Raw genomic sequence first — 22,401 nt, 5'->3', positions numbered from 1 at the left:
GTTGGACAACATAAACTTTGGGTGAGGTGCCTAGACTGATTACAAACACCCCCACAGAATATGTTGGCCTAGAGACCAGCTAGCTCACAGTGCCACCATAAGCCCCCTGTAACCTAAACATGGACCAAATGGTTTCTGGCAATCACTGAACCACAACCCTGAACCCTCATGGATCGTGGTAACATATCAGAACCCTTCCGCTCAGTCACTGGTGCTCTTTAGTTCTCGCAGAGATATAGAGAGAATACACAATGGCACTTTTTCAAAATATTTATTGACCAAACGTTATTCTTGTATAAAATACATGTGCTCTGATAATCAGTGGACAGAAGCTGATGAAAGTGATAACAATCACCAAAAGATTGATTAGCAGATATAGTTCCACCATGGTGCTAAGCTTACACATGCAAGCCTATAAAACAAGGTAGTAGTCAGGTGCACTCCTAACATGTGATCCCTATGCTGTGTATGTCTAGAGTGTTTGTAGGTGCAGAGTCAAGAATCCTCCCCACAGGATGAGCCAACCCCATTACCTGGCAGGAGCAAATTTAGGACACCGTCCTGGTCACAAACTGGACACCCCTCACAATACCAGACAGATGTGTGATGAAGTCCCAGCATGCAGGCACCCTTAATATCAGGTCAGCTGAAGTGCCTCTTTTGATAATCCTATGAGATGCTTGTTATTTAAAATAAAAAGCATCCTTGTGATGTAGATATGGATTTGCTGTCCAGGACTAGAAGGCTGGTACCAGGAACACAGAGAGCATAACAGAGGGCTCTTCCAGTGCTTGGAATCACACCTCCCACACTGTTTATGGTGTGGGGGTATGTTTACAACATGTTTGATACCAAACATGATAGGATTCGTTTCAGCTATTTTCGAGATGGTCATAGAGTAATCACACGGTGCCCCTCTATATAGTATACAGCTGCTTTACTGACAACCCGGGAGAATAGACTCCATAGGCTGTAGGGATATCCTGCTCATGCAGGGGCACCCTATCACTTAGAACCGATCACCCTGCCTTCAGGATTGCAAAGATCAGCTACAGGGGTGACTTATAGGTTTTAGGTGCAGTGACCATTAGATATAGTAAACCTATATCTTTAGTAAGTGGTGCAAGCACCAACTTATACAGACTGCAATGGCATGCCTGAAGTTCCATTTTGAATGGTCTCTCACGAGTGGTGTAATTCATGATTCAGCCCATGGGAGGTCTCTGAATTATAAGGGTATCCCAGTATCCAATCTGGAATGTACCTAAGTACTGAACACAACAACGTATGGAGAAAACAGATAGACTGGGGTCCCTATTAGCTGGATACCAGTCAGACTAGTCAAAAACAGCATTACATCAAGCAAAAAAAGTGGGGGTAACTATAGAAGTAGATTCTACATTCCTAAACTCACATTTGATCCTTCAGCCTTCTTAGGTACATTGCATGATATGGCAGACTTTATCAGACTCATCATCTTTGCAGATAAATGGTAAACACACAGCAGCTGTGAAAATGTGCATTCTCCGACACTCCTGACAACTTGGGGTTCCTAGAGATTAGGAATGGTTAACAGAAATGTTTTTCATTGCCCACTGTGAAAGACTTAAATACAAAACAATTTGAGATTTTTTATTGAGAATAAAGGATCCTCTTCTTTTCTTACACAGTAGGTCAGTAAATTAATTGGAAATTGAATACTCCAGATTATTTGTGGGTGACAGTTAAGTTAAGGGAACAATGGTTTTAATGCCAAATGAATGATTAACCCAGTTTCATCCCCTCTGCCATGTGGTCATCCCCATATGAATCCAATATGGCTGGCAAATCGATGTCCAAACTCAATAGCTACATTTAGTTACTAGTAGTTGTGCAACTTACAATGATCATTAACAACAGTCCAAAATGGACAATTATGATATATTTTAGTATTCCTGCTGACATGCAGTTTGTTTGCAACCATGATGCGCAAGCCTGGCAAAAGTTAATAAAGGGAATGGTTTGTAACATTAGTCGTTTTCAGAAAGCCAAATTGAAGAACGCAGATGTTTACATTATTGAATCAAACATTCACTTGTGTTAGAAGGCCCCGTGACTCATTGTGAATTTTGTTTGGCATTAAGCATAATTGATGTTACTTTGATGATTGTGTAAAAGATTGTACATACATCTGTATTGCACTCAACATCAGTGAAGTAAATGGTAATGAAACACGCTTAAAGTTGACTAGAAGCAATGATATAGTAGGGTTATGTGGATACATCTAGGGCACTACTTAATGCTCCTTTGTATGTTATTATTACATCCATTATGTGTTGTATGAAAATTTCGGTAAAGAACTATTATAAAAGCCCATGCAAAGACACTATTAGAAATAGCTCAATTTTCTTATATATGTATGTATATTTATGGTATTTGGATAACTTACCTTAGCAAAAAATCAGTGAAGCCCTGAGTGGGTCAAAAGCAAAATACAATTAAGGGATTATTAGAGGGGTTGCTGGGTTCTGAGAGAGGAAGTGGACTGTTACTTGTCATGATGTTGGTGCAGATTTATTATTTTATGCACAATTCAGCTTAGCAACCACAGATGCTGTATTTCATTGTACAAGGGGTAAAGAGAAGCGCAGAGCCACATTTACTAAATGTATATTGCTGCTCTCATTCCCTGCACAGGTGCACAAACAGGCAGCCTAGAGTCACACACAACATTTTCACTATGTTGCAAAGGTGTAAGCATGATATCTAGCATAGAATTTGTACTGGAAGTATACACTTATGCGCTCAGACAATTTCTATATCATTCCACACATGGCATGTGTGCAGTACAGTGCAGCTCATATGCAATGTGTAGACTGTTTGGAGAAATTAAAACATTTCTCCAACTTTGCGCCTACTTTAAGGCGGCATTAAATGTTACACAAAGCTTAGTTTGAATATCTTAGTAGATAAGGCTTGAATAAAAAAGTATGGATACTTGCACTGATCCACCTAAGAACCACCCATGTAATGTCCCCTTGATACAGCATCTTTCCAGTGTAAAACACCTTTTGCTAAGAAAAGTAAATATCCTTCCATGACTTTGAGGCACTTGGATCATTGTGTGTGGAGCAAAGTCTTTTTAAATTAGCTCCATAATATCCTTTAAGGAAGTATGTTTTCAGTTCTTTCCTAAATTTGGAGCACAGTTGAGGCAATTCTTAAGCACCAGGGATGTACTGGATTCTATGTGGATACATGAAAAAATCTTGTTACCTTGTATTTCTTTTTAGCAGTTGTCTTCAGTCTGATAGTATGGTGTCCTGAGTGCAGGTGTGCTGAGACTCACTGTGACAAGGTTACAAGCAGCCTTACCTGTAGGTTGCCTGTAGATGATTTCGCAGAGACGTTATGGACCAACTTCCCCAAATTCTAGGCAACACCTAGTGACTGTTTTAACACACCGAGGTAATTAAATAGAAATCAGGGAGGTAGGCCGGATCGTGGACGCTACCTGCTTCCTTGATTGTCGACCTGCGAAGCAATAAGGAGAACTTTTGTAAATACTGATTTCTACTCTATCTATTTTAGTCCTAACAGGTTTTCTATGATTCTACTTGGGCTTTAGTGAGTCCTACCTGCGACTGGTCAAGATCTGGCGTCGCGTCCGTGTTGTCGTCGTGAAGGGGGGGGGGTTGGGCAAGGTGATGGTTGACGTAGAAGATGGCTTGTTCAGCGTTTGTTCTCTGTAAAGTAAGTGTTCAAAGAAGAATGATGAGTTACTGCCTTACTAAATTGTTTGCATTATTTATAACGTCCCTTTAAACTTTCACTTACTCTGACTTCTCACCATGCTGTTCTTCACCTTCACTCCCTAATATGTATCATATTAAAACAAAAGACAACAATGGCAAACACAAAATAACATTAACTCTCTTTCTTTGATAATTCTCAAAGTCTCTAAATCCTTTTTCAGAAGTCTTTGTAAATTGTTCCTTTCCTTGGAATCTCTATAGAATTGGAAACTTGAATTCTTTCCAGGTAAGTCTCTAGTTCAAATATCCTCTGGTCGCTTGCTTGCGTGGGGCGCCAATAATTCAAACAAGAAGAAAAAACGGTAACTTAGCTTTTAGTCTTCTTTCCTTCTTTTCAGGTGATGCGCGCGATGAAAGCAGACCTTCAAAATCCGACGTGCAGGCCGTCGTCGTGGGAGTCCAGGAATCACCTCCGTTGAGCAACGAAGACAGAAGGCAAAGCGTCGGTTTACGTTGGGTGTGGCTTTTTATAGAGGAACCACACCCAGCCACACCCAAGGAAGGTTGACGCATTGCGCGCCAAATCCATGCGTGCCGTTTTCCAGCGTGCGCGCTGAAAACGGCATCTCTGCTCTCCGCTCCTTCTCCGAGCCTTCTCCTGCCCTGAACACGAGTCGGAAGACCCTTTCTGTATCAATACCTGTCATTCTCTGGCCACAACGTTCCTCTCTGTCTGGCTCACAACTCGATAAACTTGGGCCATGAATCCAACAAGCACTTGGCAAAAACAAATGACATCATAAATAACAATACTATACACATGAATCAAAAAGGCCTGAATCAATGTATAAACAGTTTCTAAGTATTACACAATCACACATTTACACATTTCTGGCGTGCTGGCTGCACGGGACAGGGGTGGGTTTCAAGAGAGGGAAAATCTACGCCTGCATGTATGTGCACATAAGGCAGGTGAGGGATGGAATCATGACACACTGGATGTTTAAGCTTATCAGCAAAGCAGGCCGGAATGATGATTGTGATGGCTTGCCCATGAAACAGCTGGTTTATAAGATTTTTAAAGTCATAAGAGCACTGAGTAAAGTTCTAATAAGGTGGCCTTTGACAAGGGGTGCAGTGGCATGACGCATGGCCTTAAGTGGGGGCCAATGTGGATTCTGGGAGACTATGTAGCTGGATGTGGCCACCATACAGATTCCAGATTCGAAGGACTTGGCTGGCAGTTCTGAAGTCGCTTTCTAGGAGGATTTATTTCACTTTCTTTAGAGGAAAGAGTTAGAACCAGGCCGTCTTGGTTTTCTTGGTGGTGCGTTCCTTAACCCCTTCCGTGCGGGGCGTATTTTCCGCCTGTGCTGACTCCGCCTTGCGCGGGCGGAGTCATGACAGAACGGTTCCGTCATCAGCACAGCTCAACCAATGCTGATGACGGAACCGTTCTGTCATCAGCATGGAAGGGGTTAAAAGTGAGATTGCTGGCCAAGCTAAGCCAAAGCAACCGGACATCGGGTTAAAAATTGGGATTCTTTGTGAATGGAAGACATTCTTTTGGAGAGTACATATGTATTATTTATATTTAATAAATATTAGCGTATTCATTTTTATTTCATAAATAATAAACATGTACTATGTTTATATATTTTCAACATTAATTTATAGTTACTTATGCATACAAATAGTACATATTTAATATTTCTATATATGTATTAACATGAGTTTAAATGTATTTACATTTGTAACTATTTCATATAATGTCATTTTATTTAAATTTTTCCCTACGTTGTTTGTTTAAGCCCCTACCTCTATTATGTTCTATAGGAAGGTGTTGCGGTACCAGTGGTTGGTCATGTGTCATGCTGGACTTACTACAAAAGTGTAAGTTGCTACAAAAGTGTAAGTTACTACAAAAGTGTAGTTTGTAATTACCGAGAAGTAGTAAACTCACTCAAAAGTGAAAACTTACACAAAAGTCTAAGTTACTTTTGTGAATCAGGACCTCTGTTACAATATTAGTGTAAGTTACTACAAAAATGCAGTTTTTGAATACCAAAAAGTAGTAAACTTACCTAAAAGTGTAAGCTTACTCTAACTGCAGTTAGTGAATCATGCCCCTAATGTTGGTTTAGGTTTGCAACATTTTGATGTTCATCACTGTTCTTAATTGCAGTCCTGAAAAGCTGTGCCAGGCTTAGGTTTCCAGGCATTCTATTGAAATATCATGTGGCTTCTACCGCAGGCTTCTAAGATGTCCCCATAAGAAAATGAATCAGGCCAACACATGTTTTTATCTCGGTGCAGAAAACATTTTTCCCCAAGGAGAAACCCCTGTCCCTACAACCCAACCAAATTTGTTGTATTCTCCTTCCCATCCTGAATAGGACATTAGTAAATGGCTTTGGCTGGAGTAAATCTCCAACCATTTCCAGGGTGGGAAAGGATGGGAGAGAGTCAGAGAGGAGCCTAGGAATGCCTAAAAGAACATTTCCATAAGCTTTCCCAAATTTCCGAGGCACACTATGGCTTGGAACACTCATTTCCCATTCCTGGAGTGGGGTTTACAGGTGATATTTATCCATCATTCTGGTAGAGACGCCTACACTTTTAAAAGCAAGTACACCAGTCAGGAATATTTTCATTTATTCCTGACAGGCCTACAAATGTTAAAGTTGTAAACCTATGTTTATGAATGATTTTCCATTTGTGAATCGGGTCCATCGACTTGTGGGTTCCGCAAAGAGCTTAGCAGCAGGTGCTACATCTACTGAGCTATCTTATCTAGGCAAACACTGTGACTTTGATTTTCAGGACTGAAACCCAAACTGTCAAATACAAACAATGCTAACTGACAGAATTTAGTTGACATTGCATCAGGCTTGGTATAAAAAAGGAGATCTAAATCCACTACCTAGTCATCGTATTTGTACAGTGAAGCTTTGGAGTAAACAAAATGGTGTCTGATACACAAAGAGAGGGACGGGGAGCTAAGAAAAGGGGTCTGGTACCCGTGCTCCCAAAGTAATACGTCTTTTAAGTTCAAAAATGATTTTATTGAATTAAAGAATTACAATACCACAAAAGGACTAGTAACAGGGAAAATAAAAGAATTGCATGTAATATATCAATTCAAAATTAATAAAGAAAGAAAAGTTGAATAAAATACAGTCAGACATATCATAGAAAAAGAAAAGAATAGCATTACAAGGAGCATTGGCATAAAAAGGAAACTTACATGATATACAGAGGTTCGCTACATAAAAGGCAATATGAGTTATAATGTATAATATCAATATAAAGGAAGTCATTGAGGTTTAGTTACTTCTTGTTGGAAAGGGGTGAGAGACAGGGATCGCCTGGCATTTGTGTCAAGGAATAACGTATCAGGTGACCACAAATCTAAACGTTTTATTTTCATGTGCAGTGGGTATACAAAGGTCGTGTCAAGCCTATGATTGTTAAACAAATGAGAGAGAAAGGATATTTCACCTTAAAGGTGGGGAGGGAACTCCTGGTCCACTTATATCAATGATTTACAACAATGTGGAGGAGTGCCCCCAAGAGGTGGACTAAAACCTCTATTCAGATAGATATCGAGGTGCGCTTATAGCTACCCAAAATAGGACATCCTTTGTCCTTAGAAGACCCCTCACTCACCAACCTAGTTGGTGACATGCTTCATCATCGGGGTCCCACCTGGACAGCCGATTGCCATCCTGGTGTGCTTCGACACCTGACTGCAGTGGAGCTGGTTTTTGGTTTATTATATGTGCAGAAGAAGTAATAAAAATAGTGTATTAAAATTGTCCAATACTACCCACTCGTAAAATTTATTCTGGAGCATCTTGGACAATGCTAAAATAATGAGGCACCTTTGCCCAATTAGGTGGGCTGTTTTTGTCAAAATTGAAACAGGCTGGGTGGTATACGCACGCTAAGGCGTACTCTGCCCTCGCCTGCAGAAATTTCTAAATCACAAAAATCGTGATTAGTTTAAAATGCTGTTCTTCTCCTCGATTGGCGGATAAAAACTAGAAGCGCTCTAATTACGGGCTTCATGGGCGTCCCCGGTCCTGCGTTTGAGATCGCTGCCACAATTTGTGGAGTGATTCTGCGGGCAGATTCGCCTATGCAGGTAGCCGTGCGGTAGCCCCGTTGGTGTGACACTTCTTCAGCACATATAATGAACCAAAAACCAGCTCCACTGTAGTCAGGTGTCAAAGCACACTTGGATGGCACTCGGCTGTCCAGGTGTGACCCCGATGATGAAGCATGTCACCAACTAGGTTGGTGAGTGAGGGGTCTTCTAAGGACAAAGGATGTCCTATTTTGGGATGCTATAAACGCACCTCAATATCTATCTGAATAGAGGTTTTAGCCCACCTCTTTGGGGCACTCCTCCACATTGTTGTAAAGCCTATGATTGTAACAGACAGCATACCACCACGCTTGATAAGATAATTTAGTGAAGTCTTTCTAATTTTTAGTTATTTGTTGAAAGGCCACTGCCAGGAGTAAATCTACTATATTGACATTAGAATTACAACTCTTCCAAATAGGGGACAAGCTGCCTAAAAATATATCTGAAGGAGAGAAAAAGTGAGTGGAATTAAAAATGAGATTAATTTGAGACCATGCCTTTCCCCAAAATTTGTTTACAAGGGTACATGTGAAAAGTAAATGATAAAGGTCACCGCGAGGTGTCGAGCAGGACAAACACATATCTGGAAGATGAGAATGTCTTGTATTGAGAAGAAGTGGAGAGAGTAATAGTCTATTGTACATAAAGAAGAGTGTCTGTGTGGCGTTTGCGGCCCTTGAGGATTTCCGAATTTTAAGCCAAATTCTGTCCCAATAATCTACAGGCCATGAAGTGCCTAAATCTGTTTCCCAAAGTGATTCTACCTTAGATTTCTGTCTCAAACCAAATGGAGTATGCAAAAATATGTAAATAATGGAGGCCTTGGACTTTTTGAGGATATGGGTTCCTAATTTATCTGTAGAAGATACTTCAGAAGAAGCATTCGGTAGAGAGGAAGTATATTGTGTGCAAGCACTTAGAACAGCCTCTAGCAGAAGAGAATATTTGAAGCTAAAAGTTGAGGGTAAAGCGAAGAGAATGCGGGCCTGCGCAAAGGGCAAAGGTTGGTCATTATCATATAATTGATGCACCCAGATGAGTCAGCGTCGTCTCCAAGACGGCCAAAAAAAAGCTTTATTATTGATCAGAATATGCACATTATGCCAAATTGGAAGGTTAAGGAATGGAGTCCGGCAAGAAGGCGGCATTATCTTAGAAGTATATTTGAATATAGGGGTGGATATAGACTGCGGTTTGCAAATAAAAGTGAGATATTCCTGAAATGAAAACGGTGAAAGAAACGATTGTTCAAGCTTACTCCAAAGAGGACTACTATTGGAGGGATCAGAGTGCCAATTTGACGCCTGATGCAATAAGAAAGATCTATGATAAGTAGGAAAGTCAGGAAAATTCATACCACCTTCCTATTTGGGGCGAATCAATTTTGATAGAGACATACGTGCCTTCTTGTTACCACATAGAAAAGAGGATAAAATAGAATTACGTTTTTTTAAATATTTTAAAGGAATAGACAATGGAATATTGGAAATTGTTTAAAACTTTATAGGGGAAAGCATAATTTTTATGGTGTCTAAGCGACCCCACCAAGACAAATACAAGGGATGCCATTTCATTGTCAAAGAGGACAGTTTTTGTATGCAATTCTTCAGACACCGACATATCGTACCTGATATAGAAGGAGTAAAGTGTAAACCCAAATATTTAATATACTGGGTACTCCAAGTGAAACCCGAAGCAGCAAAGTCTGCTTTAAAAGTAAGCTTTGTTAGGGGTAAGATTTTGCATTTATCCTTATTTAATGTGTACCCAGAGACAGAAGCGGAGGAATTCACTTCTTCTAAGAAAGCAGGAAGAGAGGTTTGAGGCTGCGATAGAAATAAAAGGACATCATCAGCATAGCCTGCCATTTTACCAGTGGTGTCCTTAAAAGAAAAACCGTGAATATTTTCATTATTTCAGATCCTTAGCAAGAAAGGTTCCAAGGCAAGATTAAACAAAAAAGGAGAAACAGGGCACCCTTGTCTGACACCTCTGCCAAGGCGAAAATAAGATGATACTGTACCATTTGCTGCTACAGCGGCTCTTGGATTAGAATACAAAATAGATGTTAACGCAATAATTTTGGGGCCAAAACCAAACCACTGAAGAGTGCGGAAAAGATAGGGCCATTCAACTCTGTTGAATGCCTTCTCGGCATCCAGGGCTATGGCTGCCAAAGGATGAGAAAGATGGGAAACTTTAGAAAGGATGTTAAAAAATAAACGGGTATTGTCTGTAATAAGTCGTCCCTTAACAAAACCAGATTGTTCGGCTCCTAACAAATCAGGTAGATGAGATTCTAGACGCATTGCTAAGGCATTTGAGAAAATGTTATAATCTATATTGACCAAAGAGATGGGTCGGTAATTTTTACAATATTGTGGGTCCTTGCCCTCTTTAGGGATGAGGCAGATAAGAGCATCTGAAAAGGAGCCATGGAGATTCACCGGATTTTAGAAAAGTATCTATAAGGGTGTGCAGCTTAGGAATAATCAATTGTGCAAAATAAGTAAAAAATTTGACAGTAAAGCCATAAGGACCTGGGGCTTTGTCTTTTTTGAGTGTATTTAGGGCAACAATGAGTTCCTTCTGTGTTAAGTCAGATTCTAAGAGTGAAAGGTCTGAATGCGTAGCAGGATTACATGGAATTTTAGATAGGAATTGGGATGTAGATTGATCAGAGGAGAGCGTTTAAGATGTATAAAGGGTCTGATAAAAATTGAGAAATTCATTAAGAATATCTTCATCCTTAGAGTGCAATTGATTGTTATGGCCATAAATAGATTCATTATTAAGTTTATGCTGTTTTACCTTTAAATAATTAGCTAGTAATCTCCCAGCTTTATTTTGACCACCATAATATTTTGCACTGGATTTAATAGATAATTTGAAGCGTTATTAGTTGTGTCCTGGTTAAATTGAAATTTAGTCTTTATGAGATCAGACAAGCATTCCTTTGATTTGAGTAATAAGAGTGTTCCAAGTTTTTAATTTTGGTTAACAAGGCGTCAGTGACTTGTTTCGCTTTCCTACGTTTCCCTGAAACAAATCTAATAATGAAATCCCTGGCAGAAGCTTTAAAAGCATCCCAAACCACATGAAAAGGTATATCATCCCCTTGATTCAAATTCATTAACAAAAGAGGTAAAGGATGATGTAAAAAGCGAATCTAGGAATAAAACGTTATTGAAATTCCATTTACGAGGGGTGTTTGGGGTATGTAAAACATCAAGGTGTATAGTAATAGGCGCATGGTCAGATATTAAAATGGAGTCGATGTCTGCTGCTACAAGTGATTGAGTGTGTTGCATTGGTGAATAAAAGGTGTATTCCCTTAGTGTGGGATTGCAAAGTTGCCATGCATCAGTAAGCCTATGTTGTCTGATTGTTTGTGTAAATGATTTGTGGGATTTATGGGGAACAAAGGGAGTTGAAGAATTTCGATCAATAAAAGGGTCAAAAATGTCATTACAATCCCCTGCAAGAAGAAAATTATCATCATAAGACTGTGTAATTTGTTGAGCTAGGGAGTTCCAAAAGGCAGGATCGCCTACCGTGGGCGTGTAAACATTCAATATTGAAAGGGGAACCTTATCTATCAAAAGTTTAACAACAATCCATCTGCCGACCTGATCTGTAGATTTATGAAGAAGGGATTTATGAAGAAGAATAAAGACACCATTGTGTTTACCATCACCTGGAGAGAACACAACCTCACCAACCCAACCTCTCCTCAGCTTTACAGATTTGTCTGTTGTCAAATGAGACTCCTGTATGCATGCAATATCTGTTCCTATTTTGGATAAATGAGTCAGAACTCTCTGCCGCTTAATAGGTGAGTGTAAACCTCTGACATTCCAAGATACAATTTTTAAAGGCACACAATAAAACTGTAACAATATAAGAAGTTTCGAATAGAACAAAGTCTAAAACAAATTGAAACATATCGAACAATAAACTGACTGTATGTAATGAGAGATGATTGGAAAGAAAAAGAGAAGGAAGAAAGAAAGACAGAAGAAACATATGGATTACATAACAAGTGTGAGACACAGAAGATACAAGAAGTGAAGAAAATTGTTAAATGGAGAAAAGGCGAAAATAGAACAGTGAAAATGAGAGAAAGAAAAAAAGAGGAGAACGAAAAGCAGAAAGGAAGAAGAGAAAACAAAACAAGAAACCTACGCATAATCCATAACAAAGGAGGGATGGAGGGAAGGAAGGCCACACGAAACAAGGACGTGTCAAAAAACCCACGTGGGAGGGCGGGGAGGAGAACAGGACCAACGAATATCAGCACATAGGGGATAGAAAAACACGCAGGAACATCCTGTTGGAAGAAAAAAATTGTTTGGCAAAAGTTTAAACGCTGAGAAGAAGAAAAAAAGAAGAAGGAAATATATGCACTATGTCTACAGATTAAAACGTTATAGATGTACTGAACACAATATATAGTTATATAGAAAGATTAAAGAACAGAACAAGGCCATAGACTCTTATTTAGAGTTTGATGATGATGCTATACCCATTGAATCCACCTGATGAGAGTAGAGAAAACTTTTCAGTCGTAACGGGTCCTCATAAGTGGTGGTCTTATTATTGATAGTCACTTTAAATAGGCTGGGATGGAAAAGACCATATCTTGCACCCATTGAGCGAAGTTGAGGCCGTTACGTGAGGAATTCCTTGCGACGATCTGCCGTTGATTTAGCGTAATTCTGGGCAAAAAATAAGGAGTTCCCTGACCATGTAATTCTATTCATAGCCCTTGCCGCAGATAGAACCTTCAACAGATCAGTGTAATGTAGAAAATACAGAATGACACCTCTTGGCTTTCTAATTGTAGAAGAAGATGCCAAGTGAGTTGGTGGACCTAATCGATGAGCTCTCTGAATATTGAGGATAGTATCTTCTGCTAAGTTGAGAATTTTTGGAATAAAGGATTTGAAAAAAGCAATTGAGTCTAACCCTTCTGTTCCTTCCGCCAGACCATAAATGCGAAGGTTATTCCTCCTATTTCTATTTTCCAAATTCTCAATATTCTTGTGGAGGACCAACACTTGGGAGCAGAGAGAGTCCACCTTGGAGTTAGAAGAGAAGAGTGATTCAACATTCTGTTCCAGGGTAATAATGCATTCCTCCATGTTCGACCATTTGTCCGTAAGCATTTGAAGCTTAGAATTTGTCTCCTCCATGAAAGGGCGTAATGCTCTAATTTCGTCTAGCAGTAAATCAATTGTAACTGTAGAGGGTTGCTTAGGGGGAGAAGGAGGATTTTTTTAGTCTTTTGGACGTTGACTTAGTAATAGTTGATGTCAGAGCAGCTGCTGATATAGACGCACTTTTGGGTGAAATAGTCGAGGAATCCTCCATGGCTAAACACTGATATTGTGAGCTAGTTTGAAGTTTGAACCTGCGAAAGGAAGAAGTAGGCTGAGGTGAATCCTTAAGTCGTCTTCACATAAATGAAGAAGAGTGAAATCCAAAATGAGGTCAGAATAAAAGTAAAAAGGTCAATTTGCGGCCACCAAAGTATGTATAGAAATGCTATATTTCAAACAATTTGCTATATCAATATATGCGCCAAAGTGAGTTTAGTCCAATAGGACATTAAGAGAAGGGAGCGCAATAAACATCAACGAACAATTGGCAGAAGAGATACAGAAAAAGGCTATGTTATGCTAATAATAAGCAGTCAGAGAAATATTACCCAAATAGATGTTTCATTCACAGTAGAATAGTGCATAACAAGTGAACTATAAAAACGTCATACAGAAAGAAACTACATTTGGGCAATAACAATGAATAATAACATTACTGGAGTAATGCAAAGTACAGAAACATCAGCGCGTTAAACATAATATATAAAGTGCCATTACAACCATGCAGTAAATGCAGCACCATTGGTAACACAAAATATTACATAGTTTGACCTTATGTTGCAATAGTACTGTACTTGTGCTGCAAAAAAGTGATAGCACACTGTGGAAACGCTTCGTTGGTGTGGAGACAAAAAGAGCGATCAAATGCTCAATTCAATCATGAAGCGTCACGTTTATGAAAAGAAAAGCTGTCTCAGAATTTAGACTTCAATGCAAAATATTCCATATGAGCGCATAAGTAACTGTTGGACTTGGCCCTTAAGGCAGGTTCACCCCTAATCTTTTTGCTTTAGATCTGTGATCTGTGTGGATGATTTTCTGGTCTGTGCGCACTTTTTCTCTGTGTCCCAGAGTAAAGTGCGTGCATGTAGTTAGACTGGCCTGCTCTCCCATAGGGATGCATGGGGAATGTCTGTGTCCCTAGTAATTCCTGATGTGTGGGGAGTGCATGCTCGAATTTGGTATGTGCGAGTTCGTGGGAATGAATGCTTCGCAATGATGTATGTTGCGTGAGTGTGGCATGTGTAGAAATGCCATTTCTAGGACTTGGCATATTAATGTAAAATATGCCTGCCGTGTGATTGGCTGGAGCTGGCTGGTGAGCCTGGCTCCAGGAAGGCTGGATGGGTCTGCCCGGTGGTGAGTGCGAGATTAGCATGCTTGATGGCTTGGGAGGAGTGCACCTGGTCCCTGATGGGCCTGGACTTTCCCCAGACAATGCTGGCTCCACCCCCTGTAGTGCGACTGATGTCCCTAGCCCTGCCAGTGAATAGAGAGGGTGGTTGAGGTAAACAGAGTACTTCAAAACCAGCTGCGACTGGTTTTCCCCCCACCCTGCACCCTGAGACAAAGGGGTTTTTCTGTAAAAGAAGGGGCTGTGTCCCCATACAATTTGTCCTGTCTTTGGTTTTCTTTCAGGATCTTGCCAGAGGGGGCTGCTGCTGGGGCCACGAGGACCGCCACTTGGCTGTCTCCCTGCCTGGAGACCCAGTGTGCTGGCTCTGGCCCTGCCTTGCCCCTCTGCCTGCCTCCAGACCCTGCTGGAGCTTTGCTGTGCCTGGAGGCACTCTGATTCCGATTTGTAGCGCTAGGCGCGCTTTATTTTCCTTGAAGCGCCGAGCGCGCTTCCCTTGGCGCTTGAGAACGCTGTGCCTCGACCTTCAGCGCTGGGGAGCGCTTTATTTGCATTGTCGGTGCCCACCCGGCATTGTAGCCGAATTGCCGATTTTTGGGCGAGCGAGTGCCTACCTCGCTTAATTTTAAATTTGAGGCCGGTGCCCACCCGGCATTGCCCCGCTGTGTATTTTATCAATTACGAGCCGGTGCCCACCCGGCATTGCCAAGAGATCACTGCCGCAGCCCAGGAGTGTGTATTGCCCCGGCCGGGCCGCCGCGCTGCCTGCAGCGACCCGGAAGTCCCGCCTCCTGACCCCCAGGGCCGCGCTGCCATTGGCGGCCCCGGCAGAAGTCAGGCGGCGTGCAGCGGGACAGGTCCAGGCGGGAGCGCGAGAGGAGCAGCCGGCTCCCGTGTCCGCGAGGCTCCCCGTGTGGAGAGGAGACCCGCGCTGCTACTGCTTGGAGGCTCCCCGTCGGAAGAGGAGCCCCGCCCGCCACAAGACACCCGGTGAGTGCCGAGGAGGGAGAGGGGCCGCGGGACACATTGTCGTGTCCGCCCCTCCCCCGTAGCGCGATCTTGAGCCCAATGCGTGTACGAAGCCCGAGGGCTTCAGGGGGCATTTTTCTTGGATACAGAGTCCCCCGTGAGGGACTCCAACACCCCCCCATTGGTGCTACGAGGGCCACGAGGCTCTGAGGGGCCATTCTGTTCTTGAGTCCCCCGTGAGGGACTCCAACGCCCCCATTTGTCCTTTTCGAGCGGCGAGAGGCTCCAGAGGCCGCAGTTGTTGCCGAGCCCAGCGAGGCTCATTGCCCACATCGTGATTGAGAGCCCTGAGAGAGGCTCTGGGGCATTTTGATCATCCTGAGAGCCCTGAAGCTCTATTTGTACATTTGCTTTGCGAGCCCTGAGAGGCTCTAGGGGGACACAGGCAGCTAGTTGGTTGTAGCCCCGTGGCTCCCACACTGTGTCTCCCCACCTTGTTCTTGAGCCCTCCTGGCTCCAACGTTGCCCTAACTTTTCCTGCATCATTTGCCCAGCACTTTGTGGGCAACTGCTACGTTTAGGTTTGTGTGCTGTGCTGCCTGCGCAGCTTCCCTGACACTGAGACTCAGGGCATTCCGCCCCTTTCGAGGCCAGTTGGCCTGAGGGACCTTGTGAGTGTTGTGCTGTGTGCACCCGCGCATTGTAATTTCTTGCTATGTGATTCTTGCGCAAAATGTTCTAATCTGCACCTCGGTGTTTAATACCTCATGTGCAATTGTTGACATCCCACTTTAGGTTTATCCACTCTGCTAAATGTGACCTGCATAGAGGATTGGTGATGTCCCATTTTATGGTTATCCACTTTGCTAAATGTGACCTGCATAGAGGATTGGCGACATACCACTTTAGGTTTATCCACTTTGCTAAATGTGACCTGCATAGAGGATTGGTGATGTCCCATTTTATGTTATCCACTTTGCTAAATGTGACCTGCATAGTAGATTGTTGATGTCCCATTTTATGTTTAGGTTTCCTTCCCTTTGCTAAGAGTGAATTGCTTAGGTGTTGGTATTCCTTCCTTAGGTCCTGATGAGGAGGTCCTAGTTACCTGCGTGATTGCCTACAGTGATTTAGGGTTGCGTAGGAGGTCTTTATTCTGTTCCAGTGATTACTGGATGTGTGTTGCATTTATAATTTTGGGGCTAATCATTCTATGTTTATGTCATACGTGTGTACCTACCAGTATTATTTTCTAACAAGTGCCTACCCCTGACAGTGGTCCATGTGGCCCTGTCCTGTACATAATTCCCCTTGTAAATTCTGCCCGTGCCTCTGGCACATTGTAAAGTTTGTGTGTTATCTACCTAGAGGGCGAGTGGGGGTTACCTTGGTGTGTGACTCCCTTGCCCTGACTTTAGAAATGGCGATCCCTGACTGACCTCGATGCGAGTCTTGGCCAGCCAGGGTCCCGTTTCTAACATTGGCGGCAAGCGCTGAGGATAAGGATTTGTGTTTGCGCTGTGCCACAGTGGCGACGGGCCGCACTTCAAAGCTCTGCATTTTTTAGATAACCGCATTTTGGGGATTATTGTTTTTTAGCGAAGTTCAGTTTTGCTTCTCCTGAAAGGTGTCATTTTATATTTTGTCCAGTACCTTGTTCCCCGCCCTGCTCCCAGAGTTTGGTACCTGTGTCGCTTGTGGTCAGGTTGAGAAAATCAGGGGTGGTAGAAACTGCCTTACCAGTCCGAGGGGAGGGTTGTGTGTGAATGAGTGTGTGTTACGCTGGACAGTGGAGTGCAAGTTCTGAGTTAGGAATCTTGCTGAATTTTGTGATTGTATTCTCCTGTGTAGCTCAGACCCCCAGGTTCCCTGTGTCAAACTTTTCCTGAGAACGTCCGCCAAAATGGAGCCAGTTTTGTATCTCTGTAGTCTGTTTAGGTACAGTAGATTAGAGCTGGTCAGATTCTGCGAAAATGGAGGCATAGAGGTGAGTGAGTTGGTTACTCAGTCCCAGCTTAGGGACAGCCTGATCCAATGGTAAAAGGGTCAGTGGGAGTTCGAGCACAGTGAGAGAGATAGGGCCCGGGCCGCACGCCATGAGGGTGGTGAGTCTGTGGGGAGCCCTGAAGATTCTGATGGAGAATGTGAGTTGGATGGTGATGACAATGGATGGATGTCAGCAGAGAGTGAGGACCCCATAGATAGGGAGTCCCTTGCTGGGTCCATTGTCAGTACCAGCGCCCCGTCCCTTTCCCTGTCCCCAGAGGAGTGGTTGGATAGGAAGGAAGAGAGGGAGTATCAGCTAGCGTTGGAACAGCTCAGGTTGGAGCATGCCAAGCTAGAGGCTGAGAGGGCCTTGTTCAGGGAGAAGGTAGCCCAAGAGAGTAGGTTACCCCCTGAGTGCATGTGTAATTGTCTGGATTCCCCAGGGAGGGTGGAGTCCAGTGGTGGCAGCTTTTTAAATGTTGGTGTTGACAGTCCCACTCCCAGTTCCCCGAGTATGGTTCCTGTTTCTCCAGAGGAGGAGAATAGGTTGAGGTTTAGGAACCTTAGGAAACCGTCTCACCAGAAATGGAAGTATTTTGTGGATGACTGTTCTGATGCAATGTGTGATTGGCTGAGGGCTAACTCGGACCATGAGCTGGACGGTGTGGTGAATATGTTCCTCAAAGAGCAGTTGCTCAGTGTTGTTTGTCCAGAGTTGCGTCAGCACCTGCTGAAGTTTAAGTGTTTTTGTCCTTGGGACCTTGCAGATGAAGCAGAGCGCTGGGAGAGTGCGAAAGGTTCCTTAGCGCCGCTAGTGAGTGATTCCAATAATAGTGGGTCAGGTTTTCTCCAACCCAGCGTGGTGGAGGAGGGTGAGAGTAGCCCAGCTAGGTCTCAGTATAGTGAGGAGGGTGTAGGGGCTTGCTGTCTGTCTCAGTGGAGCGGAAGTGAGTGTGAGACCGAGAGTCCCCTTATGCCCGAAGCCCTGCCTCAGAGCCTGGATGGTTTCTTTAGGGAACACCAGGGTGGGGACCTATGCTTACCTGTTAGTCCACTTGAGGGAGATCTCCTAGTGTGTGGGGGACCTGGAGCATCTGTGAGCGGAGCTTCTATAGTTGTGGAGTCTGGCAGTACTGCTCCAGTAGGGAGAGTACAGAAGTCCAGAGAGATGAGTGATTGGGGGATAGGATGTGAGTCCCCAGAAGTCCTGGAGTGCCAGGCAGTGATTCCACCAAAGGTTCTAGACCGGAGGTTGGAGGTCCAGGTTCAGGGTTTGCCTGACCTGAAGGGTAGGAACACTGTAATCAGTGTCCTGACCAGTTCTTTCTCCAGAGGTACCGCCCCGGTTGGGAGGGAGCAGGACTCTGGAAGGGGGTGCAGAGGGTGGGAAAGCCCACCTCTTACCCCAGTACCGCCTGAGGGGTTAAACCCTAGGTCGGGAGAGTGGTGTTTAGAGGGTACCCCTCGCAGGAGGAGGAGGAACCCTAGGAGAAGAGGTAAGGGGAGGAGAGCCTTCCCTGAGACTCCTGGTCCACCTAAGGTTGTAGACCCTAGGCTGGAGAACCAGTGGCAGTCTAGCCCTGTCTTGCAGACAGGAAGAGTGGAAAATGGCTGTTATGTGCCAGGGGTTACTACCCCCCACTTGGTGAGTTGGCAGGAACCAGTGGCACCTGGGTGGCCTAGGGCCTGGTCCTGGCCGAGGGCAGCTGGAGAGTACCAGTGGGGTAATCCGGTAAGTCCCTACCATAGTTTTAGAAAGAACCCCAGGGGTTCACAGTGGCATAAAACAGGAGGGTGTCCCTACAGTTGCGGGCCCGCGGCTGTGTTTTATCGCCCCAAGCAGGGAAGCCCATCACGGTGGTGATTGGTCTGCCCTGCATTCTGGCTGAAAGGGGGTTGTGTTGGACTTGGCCCTTAAGGCAGGTTCACCCCTAATCTTTTTGCTTTAGATCTGTGATCTGTGTGGATGATTTTCTGGTCTGTGCGCACTTTTTCTCTGTGTCCCAGAGTAAAGTGCGTGCATGTAGTTAGGATGGCCTGCTCTCCCATAGGGATGCATGGGGAATGTCTGTGTCCCTAGTAATTCCTGATGTGTGGGGAGTGCATGCTCGAATTTGGTATGTGCGAGTTCGTGGGAATGAATGCTTCGCAATGATGTATGTTGCGTGAGTGTGGCATGTGTAGAAATGCCATTTCTAGGACTTGGCATATTAATGTAAAATATGCCTGCCGTGTGATTGGCTGGAGCTGGCTGGTGAGCCTGGCTCCAGGAAGGCTGGATGGGTCTGCCCGGTGGTGAGTGCGAGATTAGCATGCTTGATGGCTTGGGAGGAGTGCACCTGGTCCCTTATGGGCCTGGACTTTCCCCAGACAATGCTGGCTCCACCCCCTGTAGTGCGACTGATGTCCCTAGCCCTGCCAGTGAATAGAGAGGGTGGTTGAGGTAAACAGAGTACTTCAAAACCAGCTGCGACTGGCTTTCCCCCCTCCCTGCACCCTGAGACAAAGGGGTTTTTCTGTATAAGAAGGGGCTGTGTCCCCATACAATTTGTCCTGTCTTTGGTTTTCTTCCAGGATCTTGCCAGAGGGGGCTGCTGCTGGGGCCACGAGGACCGCCACTTGGCTGTCTCCCTGCCTGGAGACCCAGTGTGCTGGCTCTGGCCCTGCCTTGCCCCTCTGCCTGCCTCCAGACCCTGCTAGAGCTTTGCGTGCCTGGAGGCACTCGGATTCCGATTTGTAGCGCTAGGCGCGCTTTATTTTCCTTGAAGCGCCGAGCGCGCTTCCCTTGGCGCTTGAGAACGCTGTGCCTCGACCTTCAGCGCTGGGGAGCGCTTTATTTGCATTGTCGGTGCCCACCCGGCATTGTAGCCGAATTGCCGATTTTTGGGCGAGCGAGTGCCTACCTCGCTTTATTTTTAATTTGAGGCCGGTGCCCACCCGGCATTGCCCCGCTGTGTATTTTATCAATTACGAGCCGGTGCCCACCCAGCATTGCCAAGAGATCACCGCCGCAGCCCAGGAGTGTGTATTGCCCCGCGCTGTCTGCAGTGACCCGGAAGTCCCGCCTCCTGACCCCCAGGGCCGCGCTGCCATTGGCGGCCCCGGCGGAAGTCAGGCGGCGTGCAGCAGGACAGGTCCAGGCGGGAGCGCGAGAGGAGCAGCCGGCTCCCGTGTCCGCGAGGCTCCCCGTGTGGAGAGGAGCCTCGCGCTGCTGCTGCTTGGAGGCTCCCCGTCAGAAGAGGAGCCCCGCCCGCCACAAGAAACCCAGTGAGTCCCGAGGAGGGAGAGGGGCCGCGGGACACATTGTCGGTGTCCGCCCCTCGCCCGTAGCGCGATCTTGTGCGCAGTGCGTGTATGAAGCCCGAGGGCTTCAGGGGGCATTTTTCTTGGATACAGAGTCCCCCGTGAGGGACTCCAACACCCCCCCCCATTGGTGCTACGAGGGCCACGAGGCTCTGAGGGGCCATTCTGTTCTTGAGTCCCCCGTAAGGGACTCCAACGCCCCCATTTGTCCTTTTCGAGCCCCGAGAGGCTCCAGAGGCCGCAGTTGTTGCCAAGCCCAGCGAGGCTCATTGCCCACATCGTGATTGAGAGCCCTGAGAGAGGCTCTGGGGCATTTTGATCATCCTGAGAGCGCTGAAGCTCTATTTGTACATTTGCTTTGCGAGCCCTGAGAGGCTCTAGGGGGACACAGGCAGCTAGTTGGTTGTAGCCCCGTGGCTCCCACACTGTGTCTCCCCACCTTGTTCTTGAGCCCTCCTGGCTCCAACGTTGCCCTAACTTTTCCTGCATCAGTTGCCCAGCACTTTGTGGGCAACTGCTACGTTTAGGTTTGTGTGCTGTGCTGCCTGCGCAGCTTCACTGACACTGAGACTCAGGGCATTCCGCCCCTTTCGAGGCCAGTTGGCCTGAGGGACCTTGTGAGTGTTGTGCTGTGTGCACCCCGCGCATTGTAATTTCTTGCTATGTGATTCTTGCGCAAAATGTTCTAATCTGCACTTCGGTGTTTAATACCTCATGTGCAATTGTTGACATCCCACTTTAGGTTTATCCACTTTGCTAAATGTGACCTGCATAGAGGATTGGTGATGTCCCATTTTATGTTATGCACTTTGCTAAATGTGACCTGCATAGTAGATTGTTGATGTCCCATTTTATGCTTAGGTTTCCTTCCCTTCGCTAAGAGTGAATTGCTTAGGTGTTGGTATTCCTTCCTTAGGTCCTGATGAGGAGGTCCTAGTTACCTGCGTGATTGCCTACAGTGATTTAGGGTTGCGTAGGAGGTCTTTACTCTGTTCCAGTGATTACTGGATGTGTGTTGCATTTATAATTTTGGTGCTAATCATTCTATGTTTATGTCATAAGTGTGTACCTACCAGTATTATTTCCTAACAAGTGCCTACCCCTGACAGTGGTCCATGTGGCCCTGTCCTGTACATAATTCCCCTTGTAAATTCTGCCCGTGCCTCTGGTACATTGTAAAGTTTGTGTGTTATCTAATGTGTTTTGTTTATTATAATACAAAGGCTATTTTTTATATATAACCTTGTGTGGAGTTTTCCTTTGTGGTGGGCCTTGGGTGTTGTTGCTGGGGTGCGTGCGCAAATACTTAACTCATACCGCCTCCAAGTTTAGCCTAGACTGCTCGCGCCACGTTACCTAGAGGGCGAGTGGGGGTTACCTTGGTGTATGACTCCCTTGCCCTGACTTTAGAAATGGCGATCCCTGACTGACCTCGACGCGAGTCTTGGCCAGCCAGGGTCCCGTTTCTAACAGTAACATATTGTAGGAGTGACAGTATATGCATATTCATATTGTAGTGGAAAGTGCCGCGTTGAGGGAAAGAACTCGTCATTAGCCAGAGAAGCACAAAATGGCGGTCACATGACGAACATAAGGTTGGTGCATCTTGTTGGCAATATATAAATAATGTCAATCCAGAAGAATGCCAAATATAGGAGCAAGAACAGTTATCCACCAAATGCTGCCATCAATGTGGGGAAGAACAGCGTCGCAATAGAGATACCTCAGTCAGCGAGGAAA

The sequence above is a fragment of the Lissotriton vulgaris genome, chromosome 8, assembly GCF_964263255.1.
Source record: "Lissotriton vulgaris chromosome 8, aLisVul1.2, whole genome shotgun sequence".
Taxonomy (NCBI): Eukaryota; Metazoa; Chordata; class Amphibia; order Caudata; family Salamandridae; genus Lissotriton; species Lissotriton vulgaris.
This window is presented reverse-complemented; position numbering follows the sequence as displayed.